Source organism: Akebia trifoliata, chromosome 16 (genome assembly GCF_017979445.1).
Source record: "Akebia trifoliata isolate Shusen 1 chromosome 16, ASM1797944v1, whole genome shotgun sequence".
NCBI classification, from domain to species: Eukaryota; Viridiplantae; Streptophyta; class Magnoliopsida; order Ranunculales; family Lardizabalaceae; genus Akebia; species Akebia trifoliata.
The window spans coordinates 2435647-2455224 of NC_141390.1; the positions used below are offsets into that span (position 1 = coordinate 2435647).

A 19578-nucleotide genomic window follows, 5' to 3' on the forward strand; every position below is an offset into this window, starting at 1 on the left:
TCAAAGGTTCATCAACAGAAGTGTGATGTTTTTCTGATTCTAATGCTGAAGCTACAAAACAATAAGTAGAAGAAGAAATCAATGATCATACAGAAGATGGAATACAGACAAAGCATGCGGTATAGTTAATTAAAAAGAATAATATTAAACTCAAACACACTCAACTAACGTGGAATGTGCACAGAACCTTAATGCTTGAGTCACGTATTATGCTCATCCTGTAGTGCTTGAGTCACATAAAGATAGATGGGACTTGAACTTTAAGTTGTGCTTTTATTTTTTATTTTTTTTCACTTATTTCTCTTCCCATCTAGGTTTTGTGACTAATGGAGAAGGTTGTTTACTGTATAGCAGTTATGAAAATGCATATAAACAGATTAAACGGCATCAAGACAAATGCCCCGGGAGTGAATGTGAGGCCAATTCTAATCTCTCTACAATACTCTTGGTCCTTGACCACATTATAAGGAGTTGGTGGCAAGTTTCCCTCCATAAACAGTGGATCAAGAGGAATGTTACAAGAATCATAAAATAAAATTTTGAATAACTTCACTTCAAGTATGATGATAATACATAAAAATTAGTAGAGCTAAACAGAACAATGTCAGTCTCGTATATTCTATGACAGCCACTGACCCATGGGCACTTTTCAAACTACAATTTAATGAGATTTTAATAATATGTAAGTAGGATAACTTCATTACTTTCCAATGTAAGATATGCACATTTGAGAGAGATGCTGCAACATTGTGGGATGCAGATATTTAACAAAACGTTTCAATATTATAATATTATCTAATTTCATTGAATACACAATCTAAATGCATGTTGGAATCTATTTTCAGTAAACAATAGGACCGACCTATTTCAGAAAATATGGATGTTTAGTATATTGTGCACATCTCATTAGTTTTATTAGTGTGTGTGTGTGTGTGGGTGGGTGTGCGTGCAATGCATGCATGTGTATGTTGGCTGCTTGTACAGTCCAAATACATGGCCTTTTTATATTAATTGAAGGTCATGAGTGGGTCCAATATTTGGTCAGCTAGATTAATTAGTTGGAAATTTATTTAATCTTGATTCTGAATTCTTTTTCTATTCAAAGATGACATAGTTGTATAGAAGTCACACTAAACAAGAACTGGATATGATAAATTTGGCCTAAGAGATGAAGTATGCTTTTTAAGTATCAAAATAGATCAAAGTACATGTAAATCAAGACATTAAGAGTTCCAAAAACTTGTATATATAATTGAAAAGAGAGAATGAAATTTCTGAAAGTTAGTTATGATGGGGATTCTTTCCAAAAGAGATGAGAATTTTATCGGCCCTAGTTAGTTGCTTATTTAGATAGTATCCAAGATACAAATGGGAAACAAATAAAAGAGGATGGAAAGATGGATATACATACTCAGCAGCCAAATGTTTCTCTAAGCTATGAACAGCCTCTTATAAAGTGGTTCCCCAAGCTCGGGTTTTATGGTTCTTATGTGAGATGGCCCCTTAATGTAGCTTACATGCCAAAACAAAGTGTGCACTGTAAGAATCAATCAAGTAATCTGTTGTCCATATGAGAATTAGCAGTACTGTCTACTCCTACCCAAAGAGGATTACACAAGAGATCAAAATTATTTCTTAGTCATTTCTCCTCTTGTACATCTACTTGAAATTCTTAGCAATTTGATAATTTGATACTAAGTAACGTACACCAACGGCCAAGCATGTAAATAAAAAGTTTTGTTTCTATGTCAAGCTAATTAAGTCAACTCCAATATAGAGCTTGGGAACACTGCCAACTAGGCTGAGTTCATTACTGATATGGCAAAAGTTTTGCCTTCTCCCTTGCTTCAACACAAGAATAATCAAACAAGTAGCAGCCTACTTAGGAACATAAACAGTTGCTGAGAGATTCAACTATAGACCACCAAGCCATCTACACATACGCATCATTGTCTTCACCTTATCCCAATTACAGTGGAGTCACTTGGTCATCTACACACTAGAAAGGGAAATGGAATTGATTCATATCTATAATTGAGTTAAAATTCCAGTTTGACTAAATAAATGTGAGACAGGCAGGTCAAACCGAGTTAAAAAAAGTTTAGCCAAATTGGACTCACCGAAGGACAACTTGACATGAGGTCCACCAATCCCTTAAACCATGCTCAAAACTCAAATTTAAAGCAGTTGCAAAGAGTCAAAAACTATTCATTTTGTACCAAAATCTTAGTGATTATAATTTATCTATTTGAAGGAAACTCTCAATGACTATTTTGATTTCTTTTCCCAATTGAAGCCACAATGTCATTTCTGTTTTGGCCCTACCTACGTCCTAACAACCCCCTGCCTTGTCAAGAATCAGAAATAATAAAGGAAGTGAACTTCTAAGTTAAACCTCAATGGAATCTGAGAATCCATATGCAATGTGAAAGAAAACTCAAGTTCAAAACTTCTCTTTGCTCTGATAGCCATTATTGTGAGCTTTTAAGCAAAACCCAAAATCACTTATAGTGCTTATTTTTGGAATAAGACATCAATAACTCTATTAGGATTTCAACCAAATTTGCAAACTGTAGCTGAGAACTTGAGCTATTGTATGCCACTCTCTAGTAATCTACAATTGCCTTGTCAAGAATGAAGAATAATAAAGATTTTTAATCTTTTAAGCAGAACCCAGATGCAATGTCAAAGAAAACTCAATTTTCATAAATAAATAAAAATCCAAATGCACCTATAGTGCTTATTTTAGGAATAGAACATCAGTACCTCTATTTGGGTTTCGAACAAATCATAACTTTTATTCATGCATTTCTCAGTATAAACTCATGGAAACATGTAAGGATTTTTTTCACACCAAAAAAATAAAGCAAAATGTAGGCTTAGAACTTGGACTGTGTATTCTACTCTCTCTAGTGATCTAAACTAGTCTACTACAAGATATAATAACACATCAAACCCAAGAAGAAGATATAAAAAAAAAAACAAATACCAATGTGAGAAAATTATAAAGATAAATATGATTATGATACAGAAATCAAAATAAAACAGAGGAGAAACAAAAGGAAACATACTTCTTCTTTTTTCATCTCTCTACTCAGTATCTGAAAGAAGATATGAGGCAACAGATTCATCAAGCACAAGGGTCTGCAAAGGAAGACGTGAAGAAGCGGATTCATTAAGCCTAAGCTTCTGCAATCCAGGCTTCAATTCTATATATGAAGAGAATCAACAAAACAAATAATTATAAATCACAAATTGACTTTTTATGGATAATCTATAATATGTTTCGTTTTAGTAACTTATGATCCAATTATGTTGTGTTTTATTCACTGTTTTGTTTGGAAAATACAAAATGCATCAATGCGAAAAAACTTGATTATGTCAAAGGCAACATCTCAAGAACATTTAGAGATATAAAAAGAAAAGATTTAGTACTAGTATTCACACTACGTCATATTGCGCATAAAACGACTGTCCATGACAGTCGTTTTTGAAATAAACGACTGCCCCTGCAGTCGGAATAGGGGTCGTTTTAAAAGGAGTGGTTTTTAAATTGCGACTGTCTAAAACAGTCGGAAAAAACGACGGTCTTCGACAGTCGAAAAAAACGACAGTAACGGAAAAAACGACAGTCTTTGACAGTCGGTAAAAACGACTGCCATTGACAGTCGTTTTTTCTTAATTTTGTAAAAAGAAAAATATTTTTTTTCCTAAATTTATAAATGAAAAAAATGGGTCATTTTTTATTATTTTTCTGAAATACAAACTCACTGCCATCAATAACAAATAAATTGGGAAGCAACTTTAATGGACATCGAGTAATTTTTCACTATTCTTTAGAGAGTGGAGTATATTGCTTCTACACAGCAGGAAAAGATCCGAGAGCTTACTCTTTAGGTCTTAAAAAATTACACAATTAGAACCAATAATTGGTTGTGTAACCCATTAAGGGACTCCACCAACCAGTTAAACAGGGAGCAAAGAACATCATTACCATTGATGGAGAGAAGGAAAAAAAAAAAATCAGGTGACATGATTACATTAATGATAGCCGTTTCACGAACTAAATTTGCAATAAAATTTCATATTTGTTGCCTCTACCAATAAATTTACAAAAACCATTGCTCCAAAGCTATAACAAGTCCAAGCAACACTACTCTCTCAATAAGGTTTGAGGGGGGGAAAAAACTCTTGCGCCCTCCGAATGTCAATGAGAGGTGGGATGAGAGCCCTTCCTGGGCTTTGGCAAGGATTGGCAAAATGAATGGAAGCCTTCTTTGAGGTTACTAGGAAGAGGGATTGTAAGGGGAGGAACGATGGTGAATGGTCCAGTACTGTTGCTCCTTATTGAGAACGGGTGTGCTAGTGCTGGCTGCTGCTTGTTAAGCCCTTCGATAACAAAAGAGAAAGCTCCAAAGGTAAGACAGCTCTGAAGAAGAGCCTGTGGTGCACCTGAAAAAAAAAAGAATTGTTCAAAATAAAAGCTCAGCCCCAACATACAAGCATTCACACATACATGGTGGCATTGTTGGACAAATTCATCTATATTTACAGTCTTGGTAGCACAACCTAATGTTAAGGATCATAGAGCCATTTTTTCTCAGACAACAAGGTATTTACGACTTAGTTTAAACATGGGCATGCATGCACATCAACTTCTCGAACCCATCGCTCGATAGTCTCTTCAAATTCAACAAAGCATTCAGAAAGGTACCCTGACCATATTCAGCTATCTTTTCCTGCAATTGATTGATCATCTAATAAGTTTGGAATGTATGTATTATGTAGTCTTAGGGGTCTAAGATAGGACAATACATACCTTAGCAGAGTATTTATTGTTGAAGGCTATTACATCTGAGAATGATCTCACTAGAGAGGCAACCAGCTCTCTTAGATAAACATTCAAAGATAGCTTGAATTCAGCCTGCATTGCAATATCTTCATCACTCCCACTAAGAGTGTCGTTGATGTTGGAGATTTCCAAGTTGTCTACCAAAATTGCACCTACTTTTCTTTTCATAAAGTACGAGGACATCAGTATAGGCATGGAGTTCGTTGTAGAAGTTGAAGACCTTTTCCGGGTGCACCAGCCCAAGGCCATGGACGGCAAGACTGTCCATAACAATATCTGGCTGGTTGCCCTTTACACCCGATGATTGGACTGGGTATGCCAATGTACTGTCATAGCGTCCCATACCAGTAGCTGCGGGATTTACCGCACCCCAATAACCAGCCATGGCATGCCAAGCAAACACAAACCTATGCAGTGCCATGAAAAACGTGTAAATGGAAAATAAGAATTAAACACACACCAGCAGTTAACAAATGCCAATCTTTCAATAGAATCTAAATGCAAATGACACTATCATACATGCACTATTAAATCTTATAATCCTCCTTTGTTTAGTGGTACAGCATCACAATTGCTATGGGATTGAGCTACAAGTGTTGTGGATCTTTGTTTTTTAACCCAGTTTAATGGTGGGATCTGGTTGGGTCTTGGTATATAATTTCTCTCATTAATCTACCAGATTCAAGAATTTAATAGATGGTCCTAAAGAAATCTAGAGGTGAACATCACTGCATTCAGCCCAAAATTTTGAAAGACCTATTGTGCAGTTAACGTCAAAATTCTGTATCTAAGGACCATTAAGAAAGGAAGCTTTGCTCAATTGTAAAAGGTTTTAATGAAAAAAAACAGAAGAGTATGCTGGATTTGGAGGGAATCGCTGATACTTACTTGACATTGTGATGTTGCTTGGCTTCATCCACGACGTGCTTAAGATCTCGTTCCTGGTCATTGTTCTTGTCATTCTTTTGGAACTTTTCATTTTCTTTTATTCCTACAAGTCTGCTGGCAAATCTGTATAAGACCAACAAAAGAATAAACCACATAATTTAGGATCAAATTAAACAGAAAGAAAAGAAAAAGAAATTGAATGCCGCCATAGTTCAATCTAAAGCATTAATTTATTGCTAGCATTTCTCTGCCATTCGTAAGAGAAAGATCATACTGTGCTCCTTCTTGAACGACACAGGCCTTGGAATCTTTGACTTCATTACCAATTTGTTGCCACCCATCATCAATGATCAAGAAACGTGGAGTAGCTCCCTCCAATAAACTGTCCAACAATCCAATCAAAAACTCTAGCTTAGTAAAATTTACTTTCTCATATTCACAATGTGTGAATACAGAATTTGAGTAGAAGATCATGGTAGAGATTGATAAACCTTTAACTTCTCTTGATGGAAGCCTGGATTGATAATCCTTCTATGTTTTACCCATTGTTCACCGTCATGGTTTACAAGCCCATCTGCTAACAACAATACGAGTGGGTTCGATTTGAGCTTGCCGAAATGGTCCAACTTGTTAGACAGAATAACAGACATTTTACCTGTATTCAATAACAAATTCAATTCTTATATGTTGATTAAATGTAAAGAATCAAAGATCTTCTACTTCAGTTGTTGAAAGATTGATTCTGATATAATATATGGTTGGCCAAGTTGCTTTTCTCAACCAAAACAAACCTTACCTTAAAACATCTCTAAGTAAGTTTTCTTAAAGGTATGATGAATGATGAATGCACACGGTCTTGTCTTCGTAAGCGGCTGATGTGACAAAGGGACAGAACCACACATCTTTTTCCTGTGATATTCAATTAATATTCAATTAAAAATTATGAAATCCCATATTAATATTCAATTAAAAATTATGAAATCCCATATTGATATTCAAAGAGAAATTAAACAGGCAGTCAGGCTTCTTATATAATTCATTCAAGAACAAAATATTAGTTTTTCTGCAGGATTTTCAACTTAGCCCTTACAAGAGGTAGGCTGCAAATTGAACAGTCTGGATAGAATCATATAGGTGATCATGCATACAGTATTGCACATAACAGTACTTCACCCAAAAGGTTCACCTATGAATAAATCCAGACCATTAAATCTTGGGGCAGCATCTTGAATGGACAACAGTCCATCGGCTGTATAATCCAAAGTTTCATTATTATGTAATGTATTGGTCAACACAAGCAAAATATTTAGCTTGCAAAAGTAAATATTATGTGGAGCGCCGATTATTCATTTTCTTAATCCATTTTTATAGCTGACATATGAAATCACTGACCCTTCTAGGATGCAAATGGGACAATGTATCTTCACAAAGGTCGTTGGAGCAATCGTCAGGAATACCTTGATGGAACTTTATATTCTAACCCAAATAGAAGGTCCGAGAGATATGTTAGTTACATAAGCAAAAGATCTTTTGTTCTGTTTATATATTTATATAACCTTAGATGAACACAACCAATAGCTAACAACATACGAACATAACTTAAACAATAAAAAACCAGAAAACTGTAATAACAAAACAGTAGACGTATCTATCACTACTACTTTTCAAATGGAGCTTGTGAGGGAATTTGGACTATTCAATTGATGAAATCATCTACACTGTCTACATTTCAATTGATGATGTGGTGATGGTCACAATGATGATGATGGTCGTGAAATGATATGAGAAGAAGAATGGGAATCTTTTTACCTGCATTATGTAGTCCTTCTTCAACATACTGTAAAGGATCCCCATCATGGATGCATAATTTGAAAAATTAGGCTTCTGAATACGGCCAAATTTCATATGTTCCTAAGAAGAACAAGATATTTTTTTGGGAATAGTTTAAAATGGTAGTACCTCATAGGAAGTGATGTATAGGGCCAAACATGTTACGTTAAGGTTGATATCTTTTCGGTTTCGGTTTCGACAGGAATGGAGGGGCCTTCCATTCTAGAAACAGTCGTCCAACCTTTACCAACTGCAGCACTTACAGCCAAACCCATGGCCACATCCTTATAGAACAAAACCATTCTACAAACGGTAGAAACGACGTTTACACGACTGCTTGAAACTGTCGCAATGAACGACAGTCTTTAGCAGTCGTTTTTAGGGCAATTGTGACGTCGCAAATAATACAATATGACGTAGTGTCACCATGTACATGGCAGTATCCACCATGTACACTATATAAGACACAATGAGTTTGGATTTGTCAATGTAACAATGACACATTACTATTATACTAAAGATTATACATCTGAAATGACAGAGTCAAAACAAAACTCTTGTGTCTATGTTATTTTGTTACAACAAGGATGACAAGTAAACAATTATTTCTCTTTTTTCTTCTTTCTATTGGATCTATACATGTCATCAATTCATAGTCCATTGGTGGGTCTTACACTTAATGGGTAGATCACACGGCCAAAAAAACAAAAAAAAAAAAATAATAAACTGAAATGAATGACAAATTATAAGTTTGAAAGTTTATTTAAATGACGGTGAGCGACAATGTTTAAAATATCGTATTGATTGAATTTTTCGGTTAATGAAAGTTTCAATATGGTGTCAATTGATACATACCTAAAACATTCAATGTTTCATATCAGCTCGACTGATACGTATCGATAGATACATTCTGATATTTCAAACCATAGTGAGAGATACATTTTGTAACATCTAGACTATCAATAGAATGTTAGCTTTTTAAGAATAATTATCTTTGTTTTCCTTGTGGATTCAAAGTTCTTTATCAAAGGTGAATAAAGTGATCTTCTTCTTCTTTTCACCACGATTCAATTGTGTATAAAATTCAATGTTAAAATTTTTAATCTACTAAAAAAAATCATATAACCATAAGTTAAAAAAAATGTTCAATGTGAGTTTTGAATAGAAAGATATACTTTTCACTTGTTCGTCTCGACAAAGCTTAGCAGTTAATGTAGTCTTCCCTGATCCACCAATTGTGCACAATCAGATCATACTCACGTTGTCTCTAAACAACTCCATATTCAATTCTTCAATTCGCACTTCCATTCCAACAAAAAAATTAGGGATTTCAAGAATTGCACACCGATATTCGTTCTGATCCTCATTTCCACTCCCAAAACTTGTTTCTATCAAATTTAGTTGATCTAATTTCCTATTCACTTCTTGCAAATGGACCAAAACATGTTTCTAATCTAGGAGATCTATCGATCAAATAGAGTGGGAGATGAGATCTATTAAGGGAGACAGATCAAAGGAGAGATCGATCGAGAAAGAGACTGTGAGAGAGAGATAGAGAGGTCAATCAATCGATCAAGAGAGCGAACGAAAAAACGAGGTCGATCGATCAAGAGAGCCACTATGAGAGGAAACGATCGATCGATGACTGTGAGAGAGAGACTGTAAGAGAGAGAGACCGTGAGAGGCAATCGATCAATGAGAGAGTGAGAGAGGCAGAGAAATACTGAGAGAGGCAGATCATAATATGGGTTTTAAAACGTAGTCCACGGGCCGCGGATTTTGGGTTTTAAAATTCGACGGACAGGCTCAATAAATTTTTTAATGCAAATTTGGGATTTTCACATAGTGACACTAGTAAAATTCACCCATTTTCGATTTTTGAGTTTTCTTTTTTCGATTAAAATACATGGAAAGATCAACTAAAAACTTCTGATAACGACATATTTAGATGATTTCAAACCAAAAGAACCATTCTTGATCAATTTCCATCCAAAAACTAAGAAATAAATGAAAAAAAATCGTAATTTTTTACATACATCTTTAAAATATTTGAAAAATCCTTGAAATCACTTTTTTCTTTCTTAAATCTTTTCCGATGGAATGGATTATTTGAAATTCGACTGAGATGCAAAAAATCAAATGTGTTTTAGATGAAAATGATGAGTTCGTATAGTTAAATTAAGGCATCCAATCGTGAGAAATGTGGGAGATGATCTCCAGGGATCGCTAAGAAAAGAAAAGTTTATTAAATGGACTATTAAGAGACCGTTCAAAATTTAGGGACTATTTAGAAAAAAGTCCCTCCACTAGGGTTCTTTAAGTAATTTTGTCTATTTTTTTTAGGAATGGAGGGGGAGCAACAAGGTTAAAGGGGATGTCTGAGGGGGCAACGTTAACATTGGATTTTAAATATGAATTCTTACTCTTACAGAGGAAGTCATCCTCACTTATTTTATCTACTCTATAGATTTTTTTTAGAGAACTGCTATTTGCACCCCATGTTTTACTTATTACACTTTAGTTTCTTAAATTATCTATCACACCCCATTTAATGATAAAAACACACTTTTCGAACATTACAAATGTTTGGCTCAAATTATGAAATATTAGACCAATCAATTCAAATAATTTCAGTACAAGAGAGTTTCTATTGGAACCCCAACTTTTACTTATTCTCAACCATTTACTTGATTTCCTTACTTTTTAATTGGAGTGTGATAAGTAAAAGTTGGAGTGCCAATAGCAGCTCTCTCTCTTACTTCTTTTGTTGAGGTTTCACTTCATCTTTGACTGTCCTAAAGTGCCCCCATAATTTTATTTTATTTTTTTTCTAAAAAATATAAATTTTATTGGCCAAAAAAGAGGTAAAAAATACGACCTACCTAATTACATATGAAGCGATCTACAAATTAAGTAGCCAGGGGGTAATTTGATCATATCTTATTTATTTATTTTTTGTTTTGTTGTTGTTAAGCAAACAAAGAGATAAATATTTGTAATATAAAATTTTATAAATATGAGGGAATACCCTTACAAAAGAAGAATTTACATAAGTTGAGAAAAAAAAAATTAAACATTTCTAAAATTTCCTAACAAACAGAATAACGTTTTAATTTCTTCACACTTGAAGGCGATGAGGTCTTAGAATGCCTTTGTTTTTTTCTTGAATCTGCTCTTGACTTCATGCTTATTTGAGGGTCCAAATCAGATCGAGACCTTCCCCTTCTTTTGATTCTCCTAATTAAAAAAGAAAAAAGAAAACAAGAAATTGTTCAAAACAATAGTACTAATTAAGTACACAAAAAAAAAAAAAAATCTAAATTATGCTAAAAATAAATAAATAAGTACTTACACATGCTATTCAAACAAGCTCTTGAATTTCGTCGCCATCAATCAGTTGAGAATCAACATCTGCATCTTCATGTCCTTCCACTGGTTCAATAAGTACTCTACAAGTCTTTATGATTGGAACTTGAGTGGTTATCAAGCTAGTGATACCAGTTCCTTCAGGAAATGACCAATCAACTTTATTCTCCAACGGTTCAAGTTTGAAAATGAATTTTAGCACATGTCTTGCTCTTTCTTCGTATTCAACATCGGGACTCTCTTCAAGATGCTTGAATATGGCAAGTGGGAGTTGAGAAAGGAAAAATCGCAACGTATTCCCAAATAGTTGCTCCATGTAATCATATAGTTCATTGATCGATGAGTAGTTTTGCCGTGGACTAATCTTTTGACAGATGTCTTTTATTTCTTCTAACCTTGTACGTGGAATGAGAAAGCTCTCGATGTAATCATATAGTTCAGTGAACCGTGGACTGATCTTTTGACAGATCTCTTTTATTTCTCCTAACCTTGTATGTGAAATGAGAAAGTCATGTCTCTCGCATGCTCTTTTCAATTCTTCAATAACCCAAAGTGCAAAATATAAGTCCAATGGAGGTTGAAATTGATACTGAGAATTCAATTTCCTTACCGACGGTTTAATCAATTTCTTATGGAACCAATCATTATCATTGTTCTTATTCATCCACAATTCGTTTGCCTGCGTAAGTTTAATCATATCTTCTTTCGTGGTATTCATTTTTTGGTCAATGAAATAAATGATTTCAAAGACTCCGTCTAATGTATGATCTAGAGATGCACCAAGAGAATTTGGTAATGCAGCTGTGGCTATTCTTATAAAGAGTACCATTGAAAGACAAGATACCTTATTGGTAATAAATAACTCGTCAGATTGAGAAGTTTTGGAAAGAAGTTGAATGAGATGATCGGTTGGGGAATTCCGTTTACATTTCTCCATCCATCTCTTCATGTCATCTTCACAGTTTCTCTGTATCCATTGCTTCATATCCATATTAGCTATGTCTGTACCATTTCTTCCTTCACCAAAGCAGATTTTACTTATTTTTTTGACACACATTAAAAGTATGTTGAACATCCTATATAAAAGAAGAGTCAATCTGAGCATATTCTGAAGCACTATGAGGAGAACCTTAAAAACTGGTATCTTAATATTTTGGAGGATGGTGATGAAACCCATTCTAGAGATTTTGAATAATGACATAATGTGGAGCTTTGAGAAAGTCGATAAAACCCACATAGAGAAAATGTGGAGCTTTGAAAAAATTGATAAAAGTTCTGGGAATAATAACATCGATCTAAATATGGTGGCTATACTCCCTATTAGGATGGCAAGAATCTGAGTCACAACTATGATCCACATTGACCATTTATAATCAGAAACTCCACATCGAAACTCAACCGTTTTAAGAACGAGGGATCGAAGTGCAGCCTGTGATAGAACTAGAACTGCAGAAAGCATGCAAATATTTATGCACATTGCGGAAGTAAGGATCTTCAATTCAGGGTTTCTTATAGAACTAGATATGTAAAATGACTTCAATCTATGTATCATACCCTTACTCTCTGAATTTTGAGGGTTCCCTTGTTTGAGTACATGAACGAGTTTAGAATCCAGGAACAACTCATGTAACTTAGCAAATCGCTCAGTAAACCACATCAGTGCAAGAAATAGTAGCATGCACGATATGATTATGACATGTTCTCCTTTGAACAAGAAGATCACACCAGTGATCATTTGCATGCAAACATTTACAATAACAGTTACTGCGAAGATGCTCAAGGAGATCATGTTTGAAAGGCGTTCAGAGTTACTTTGAGTCTCGACTGAAGGTAAAAAAAAACACATAGAGATGCATATTAAGACAGTGCCACTGAGTTTGGACAGTTGGTCCAGGACAGAAGGCATTGGAGTGGTGAGATCTATTGGGAGTTTTGTAGCAATTGCAAGAAGAGTTAGTGTAAGGGAGTTGAGTGAGAAAAATCTACATGGTATCCATGGCTTCCTATGACATATTCCATGATATACATCACAAATCATAAATAGAACACATATCGAAGTACCTGCCGCTATGTATAGGCCAATTATTGGCATTGGGGAAGAATACTTGTTAGCATCATCCCCTGTTGCATACAAACAACCATGTTTCTCCATTTTCCCCTTCTTTGGATTCACGAAATTAAGTTGTGCTATTCTTCTCCTTCTCCTCCTTAAATATAATTCAGGCTTGGTAGTGAAGAGTATGGATTAGGGTAATGATACTTACATTGTTGCATAAGGAAATTAGTTTGCTTTCCTTCTTTTTCTATTTTTTATTCTTCTTTTCTAGAATTAGAGCCAAAGTGGATTCTAGTGAAATATTTGCAACAAGCAGGGGCGGAGCCACCTTGGGACGAGTGGGGCTATAGCCCCGCTCAACATTGAAAATAAATAAATATTGATTTAACCCTCATACTTAATCAATATTAGATTTACCCTTTTCATACTCATGACATGCATTATAACCCCACTGAAGCATTAAAGTTGTTGCTCTCACATCATGAAGTGTGACACCAACTTGAGGTCACTTCAACATTATTCATATATAAAAGCTGACTTTACCTCTTAGGTAGTGTTTGATATTAGATATACCTCGCCCCTTTTCAAATTGAAGTCCAATTGAATTATTTTTAAAATTATAAGAGAGCTGCTATTGGCACTCCAAATTTTACTTATTACACCTTAATTAAAAATAAAGGAAATAAGTTAATGGTTTAAGATAAGTATAAGTTGGGGTTCCAATAGAAGATCTCTCATTTTTTTTTTTTTAGCCAAATCATAATTGTAAACATCCACAAAAATTGCTTGAACCGGTGTCATAATGTTCTATAATATAATATTTTCAGTCAAACCTTTGTTATGTTAGAATGGTGTGTTTTAATCTTTAATTAGGGTGTTATAATTAATTTAAGAAATTGGGGTGTTATTACTAAAAGTTGAGGTGCCAAGAGTAGCTCTAAAAACTAAAGGAAAAATAAACAAGGTGATTTAGCTCCTCACATTTTGTATCAATATTTGAGAGACCTCTATGCTTTTCAAACGCATGACAAGCATCCTAGGCCTTGATATTCTCGTACTCGTAAAATTTTCAAATTGTTTCAAAATTTTGTAAAATTCTTCAAACTAGGGTTTAATCCATTAAATGGGTGAATCAATGAATTAATAGATGAATTTTAAATTAATCACTGAATATGGTAAAAAATTTACCCTACACCATCAAATTGTTATTTTCTTCAACATATAAATCTTAAAAAAAGATAAGGATTTGAGGGAAGTTGAAGATGATGTGTTTTATTAAAAAATGTGAAACAACATTTGTATATTTTTCAAAAATGTTCTCCTTTTTTAAATGAAACTTTTCTAAAATTATCCGAATTAACTGTATCGGACCCCTATCAAATTAGTACCAAATCTGAATATTTTTTATTAGGAGTCATGGAAAATGACTTAAGGACACCCTCACTTTCAACATCTATTTAACTTTTTAGGGGAAATTTTTTGCTACTTTAAGCCTCCCATTTGGATCAATATTAGAAATAAGCTTGTGCTTTCATCCCTCACAAGGATCCCCTTGAACTTCAAAAAAAAAAAATGGTGATTTAGCCCCCCCACATTTTGATGGATATTAGAGATATTCCTAGTGTTTTTCAAATTGACAACATGCATAGATTGCGCTTGATCTGCACAAACTAATGAAAGAAGACTAAAGGTTCTTCACTTTCAATTGCCATTCACTCTCAAGAAATATAATAACAAAGTTATGTAGATTTTGTAGTGTTATTCGAAGGAGATTCAATTTGAATAAATTCGAAATAAATTTGGAAGAAAGTCAGGAAAACTTTGGAGAATATAAAAATGATGTTTTTGAGTTTCTTACCAAAATTTATCATCTTCAATTCCTTAAAAAACCTTTCTTCTATTAGAGACTTTAATGTTGAAGGAAATAAAATTTGAAATATTAAATCTAAGCCAAAAATTTTAGCTAAGTCTTGACATCTATGATTTTAATAGGAATATTCTATCACTACAAAGTCATTGGTGATTATTGGACAATCATCTTTTTTTTTTGCCGAGCCCACATTTAAATAAAAGGAAACCAAGATTATGGTTAATCATCGTTAGTACTTAACTCTTACAAACCAAAAATTCTGGCTCCGCCCCTGTTTGCAAGTGTTCCTATGATACTTACCTAGTTGGAGAAGGAAAGTAGTTTGCTTTCCTTGTTTTTTCTTTTCTAGACCAAGAACCCAAGTGGATTGTAGAGAAATGTTTGCAAATGTTCCTATGCTGTAATACCCATTTTTTCAAAGCTCATTCGAGTCCAACTTGAATTTGGCAAGTCATATTGGTCTTAGAGGCAACATGTAAATCACCTATAACATTGACTTGTCAAAGATCCAATATGACTCAGCTTGAATTTTTGAAAATTCAGCTGAGTCAACTGGTTTGATGTTTTCTTATATAAATAATCAAATTTGTTTTTAATAAGTATGCACGACTGAATTCTAAAAAATAATAATTATTTAACTGCAAATATAAAAATTATAATTAATCTTGAAAGGATTTGAGAGGTCTGAGGTGAGACCGAGTCGACTCAATCTTGACAAAGGCCGCAACAAGATGAGATACCGGGTTTAAAACATGGCGCTGATGGTGAAAAATTATTTTGCAATTTTCGATAGATCATATTTAAGGCCGTGTTTGTCTCTCAAGAGAATCTATCCAATTAACATTTAAAATACACAAACCCAAAAATTATTATTTGCTTCACACACATAGATTTACCAGGCAGACCTATTGTTCCAATTTTATAACAAGAACTCCCTTCATCAAATCTCTTACTGAACTGAACCTTACTTAACTAGTCAGGCTAGCATGACTATTTTGTAAGATCTCATCATTGGGCCCACATGGATTGTCAAATTGGCAATCAAACACCAGACTCTGAGATTTCAAGGAAAAACTTATATTCAAAAGAAAAAATAAATAAATTTTTTCTAGATTGATCAATGATATTGAAAATGAATGGTTACTAAACTCCTAAATTTAAAACTAAAATTTAACAGTTAAAAATAGCCTCTTTTTTTTTTTTTTGTGTCAAAAACAAAAGTTTCAAAATTCTTAGAATTTTGTCCTTTATAACTCTGTGTCATCAGATCTTTGGATACCACAAATTGATGCAGTTAGGATCTACTCCAAGGGATGTTAAGTAACAAATTAACCCACCAATTTGAATTTTATGAGGTGTATCCCCACTTCAAGGTTGGCTGGGTGACAAACTTCATAAAGTAAGGTTCCCTTGGAGTTGTCAAAACTCCAAGGGAGTTTTTGCAATAAAAATGCAATAGTTAGGTTATGTTCTCCTTACTCAAATATTGTCCCATCTGTTATGCTTTTCTATAGATCTAGCAATATTTAATGAGAACTGCTTTATTTCCTGTAATTCCTTCTTACATGAATGTTGTTCCACTACATGAATGATCTTGTTAACTGAAGCTAATGCTCTTCCTACTAAAAGAAATAATTTGCTAAGAACTTGTGACAGAGGGATTGTAGCTTTCCATTTTTTTTAAATGTCATTTTTGAGAAACTTCTACCATTTTTTAAACCCTATAAGCTGACACAAAATCCTTGTGTATAATTGTATTTGTACATATCTGTTAATGATATGGATTTGTTTGTTTGTTTGATAAGTTGAACTTTATTAAGTGAGGAGCCGAGAACTAGATGGCCTCGATGGACCAATAGCTTTTAGATGAGACTAATCATCTATTCTACTGAGATTTTTAGAACTGACCATGTTGGAAGTGTTAAGAAATATAGGGTTATTTTTGTTTATTGTTTATTTAAGGGTAGAATAGTCTTTTCAATTTTCTTGACTTAACCTATATATAGTCTCTTTGTATTTAGGTTAAATTATTCTTTTTGTATTCAATTGCTTTTATGCAGAATCAATAAAACAGAAGCCTTTTTTTCTTTTTCTGTGTGTTTTTGGATTGTTTAACATGGTATCAGAGCGTTCATGGAACGAGGTTTGATCTTACACAAAGTTTTTTTGAGACGATTTTGAAAGGGTTTTCGTTCAGTTTCTGCAATCTGAAAAGAGACGATTTCGATAGGATTTTCGTTCAGTTTCTGCAATCTGGTATTTGGTTTTCCTTTCTATTACGATCTGGTTATTTTTGTTTCTTTTTATTATGGCTACTGAAAGAGACGATTCGCTTCAATCTGTGAGCGTGAGGTTGGATGGAAAGAATTATTCGTATTGGAGTTACGTGATGAGAAATTTTCTTAAGGGTAAAAAGATGTGGGGATATGTTAGTGGAACTTCTGTGAAACCTAGGAATACTGATGAGGGTTACGCTGCTTTGATAGATACCTGGGAAGCAAACAATGCAAAAATTATTACTTGGATTAACAATTCTGTTGAGCATTCCATAGGTACACAGTTGGCGAAGTATGAGACAGCAAAGGAGGTTTGGGATCATCTGCAAAGGTTATTCACTCAGTCCAATTTTGCAAAGCAATATCAATTGGAGAATGACATACGAGCTCTTCAGCAGAAGAACATGAGTATTCAGGAGTTTTATTCTGCTATGACAGATCTTTGGGATCAATTGGCTCTTACAGAATCGGCAGAATTAAAGGCATGTGGTGCCTATATTGCTCGGAGAGAGCAGCAACGGTTGGTACAATTTTTAACGGCTCTTCGCAGTGATTTTGAAGGACTTAGAGGTTCAATTCTGCATCGTTCTCCACTTCCTTCTGTTGACTCAGTTGTTAGTGAGTTATTGGCTGAAGAAATACGTCTTAAGTCTTATTCTGAAAAGGGAATTCTTTCTACTTCTAGTCCTTCTGTGTTAGCAGTACCTTCTAAGTCCCCTTCTAATAATCAGAATAAGCCTTACACACGAGTTGCCTTTGATGAGTGTAGTTTCTGTAAGCAGAAAGGACATTGGAAGGCTCAGTGTCCTAAGTTGAGACAGCAGAATCAATCGCAGCAGCAATTTCAAGCTTGGAAGCCTGGCAACCAGTCACAATCTAATGCTCATAGACCATCTCAGGGTTATAAACCACCACAGTCTAATACTGCAGCAGTAGTTTCATCAGATCCCTTCACTGATCCTAGTACTCTGGCTGAGCAATTTCAGAAGTTTCTCTCCTTACAACCACAAGCTATGTCTGCTTCTTCTTCAGTAGGTCAGTTGCCTCATAGTTCTTCAGGTATGTCACATTCTGTATGGGTCTTGGATTCTGGTGCTTCACATCATATGTCTCCAGATTTTTCATCTTTTACTTCTGTATCTCCTTCGAATTCTATTCCTGTCATGACTGCTGATGGCACTCCTATGCCTTTAGCAGGTGTTGGTTCTGTTGTCACACCACACTTGTCTCTCCCTAATGTTTATCATATTCCTAAACTCACATTAAATCTTGCTTCTGTTGGTCAGTTATGTGATTCTGGTAATTTAGTCACGTTTTCCTCTTCTTCTTGTTATGTGCAGGATCTGCAGTCTCAGAAGCTGATTGGGACAGGCCGTAGGAAGGGAGGATTATATATTTTGGATGAGTTAAAAGTGCCAGTTGCTGCTGCTACTAGTGTTGATTTGTCTTCTTTTCGTTTGAGTTCTTCTTCTTCTAGTTTTTATTTATGGCATTCTCGCCTAGGTCATGTTTCGTCTTCTCGTTTGAGATTTTTGGTTTCTACAGGGGCTTTAGGAAATTTGCAAACTTCTGATATTTCTGATTGTAGTGGATGTAAACTGGCAAAATTTTCAGCTTTACCTTTTAATCGAAGTATTTCTATTTCTTCTTATCCATTTGACTTGATTCATTCTGATGTATGGGGACCTTCTCCTGTTGCCACAAAAGGAGGGTCTCGATATTATGTTTCTTTTATTGATGATCATACTCGTTATTGTTGGGTTTATTTAATGAAACATCGTTCTGAATTCTTTGAGATATACACAGCCTTCCGTGCTCTTGTTAAAACTCAACATTCTGCTATTATCAAATGTTTTAGGTGTGATTTGGGTGGGGAATATACTTCTGATAAATTTTGTGAGTTGCTTGCCTTAGATGGAACTATTCATCAAACTTCTTGTACAGATACTCCTGAGCAAAATGGTGTTGCTGAAAGAAAACATAGGCACATTGTTGAAACTGCTCGTTCTCTCTTGTTGTCTGCTTATGTTCCTAGTGTGTTTTGGGGTGAAGCTGTTCTTACTGCTGTAAGTTTGATTAATACAATTCCATCTTCTCATACTTCAGGTTTTTCTCCTTTCGAAAAGTTGTATGGGTATGCTCCTGATTATTCTTTCTTTAGAGTTTTTGGTTGTACTTGTTTCGTTCTTCGTCCTCATGTAGAACGCAACAAGTTGTCCTCTCGATCTGCTATTTGTGTTTTTCTTGGTTATGGTGAAGGTAAAAAGGGGTATCGTTGTTTTGATCCAATAACTCAGAAACTTTATGTATCTCGTCATGTTGTTTTTCTTGAGCATATACCTTACTTTTCTATTCCATCCACTACTCATAACTTGACTAGATCTGATCTTATTCGTATAGATCCTTTTTCTGAGGATTCTGATAGTTTGTCATCTCAAGT

At 34.5% G+C, this 19578-nt stretch overlaps 1 long non-coding RNA gene across 7 annotated transcripts; it reads right to left on the reverse strand.

Annotated features, from left to right (window-relative positions):
* Positions 1-4311: 4311 nt before the first annotated feature.
* On the reverse strand, positions 4312-7875 carry LOC147382233 (uncharacterized). 7 transcript variants are annotated; one of them, XR_015173994.1, is made up of 9 exons: positions 7550-7875; positions 7133-7216; positions 6537-6649; positions 6232-6395; positions 6015-6122; positions 5741-5863; positions 4820-5259; positions 4570-4739; positions 4314-4452 (listed from the first exon to the last, which is right to left on the reverse strand). It is a non-coding gene; the product is annotated as an uncharacterized LOC147382233 (long non-coding RNA). The 7 variants fall into 7 exon arrangements; XR_015173995.1 differs by lacking the exon at positions 4570-4739 and having other exon boundaries at positions 4312-4452; positions 7550-7874; XR_015173998.1 differs by lacking the exon at positions 4314-4452 and having other exon boundaries at positions 4496-4739; positions 7133-7207.
* Between the last annotated feature and the right edge of the window lie 11703 nt (positions 7876-19578).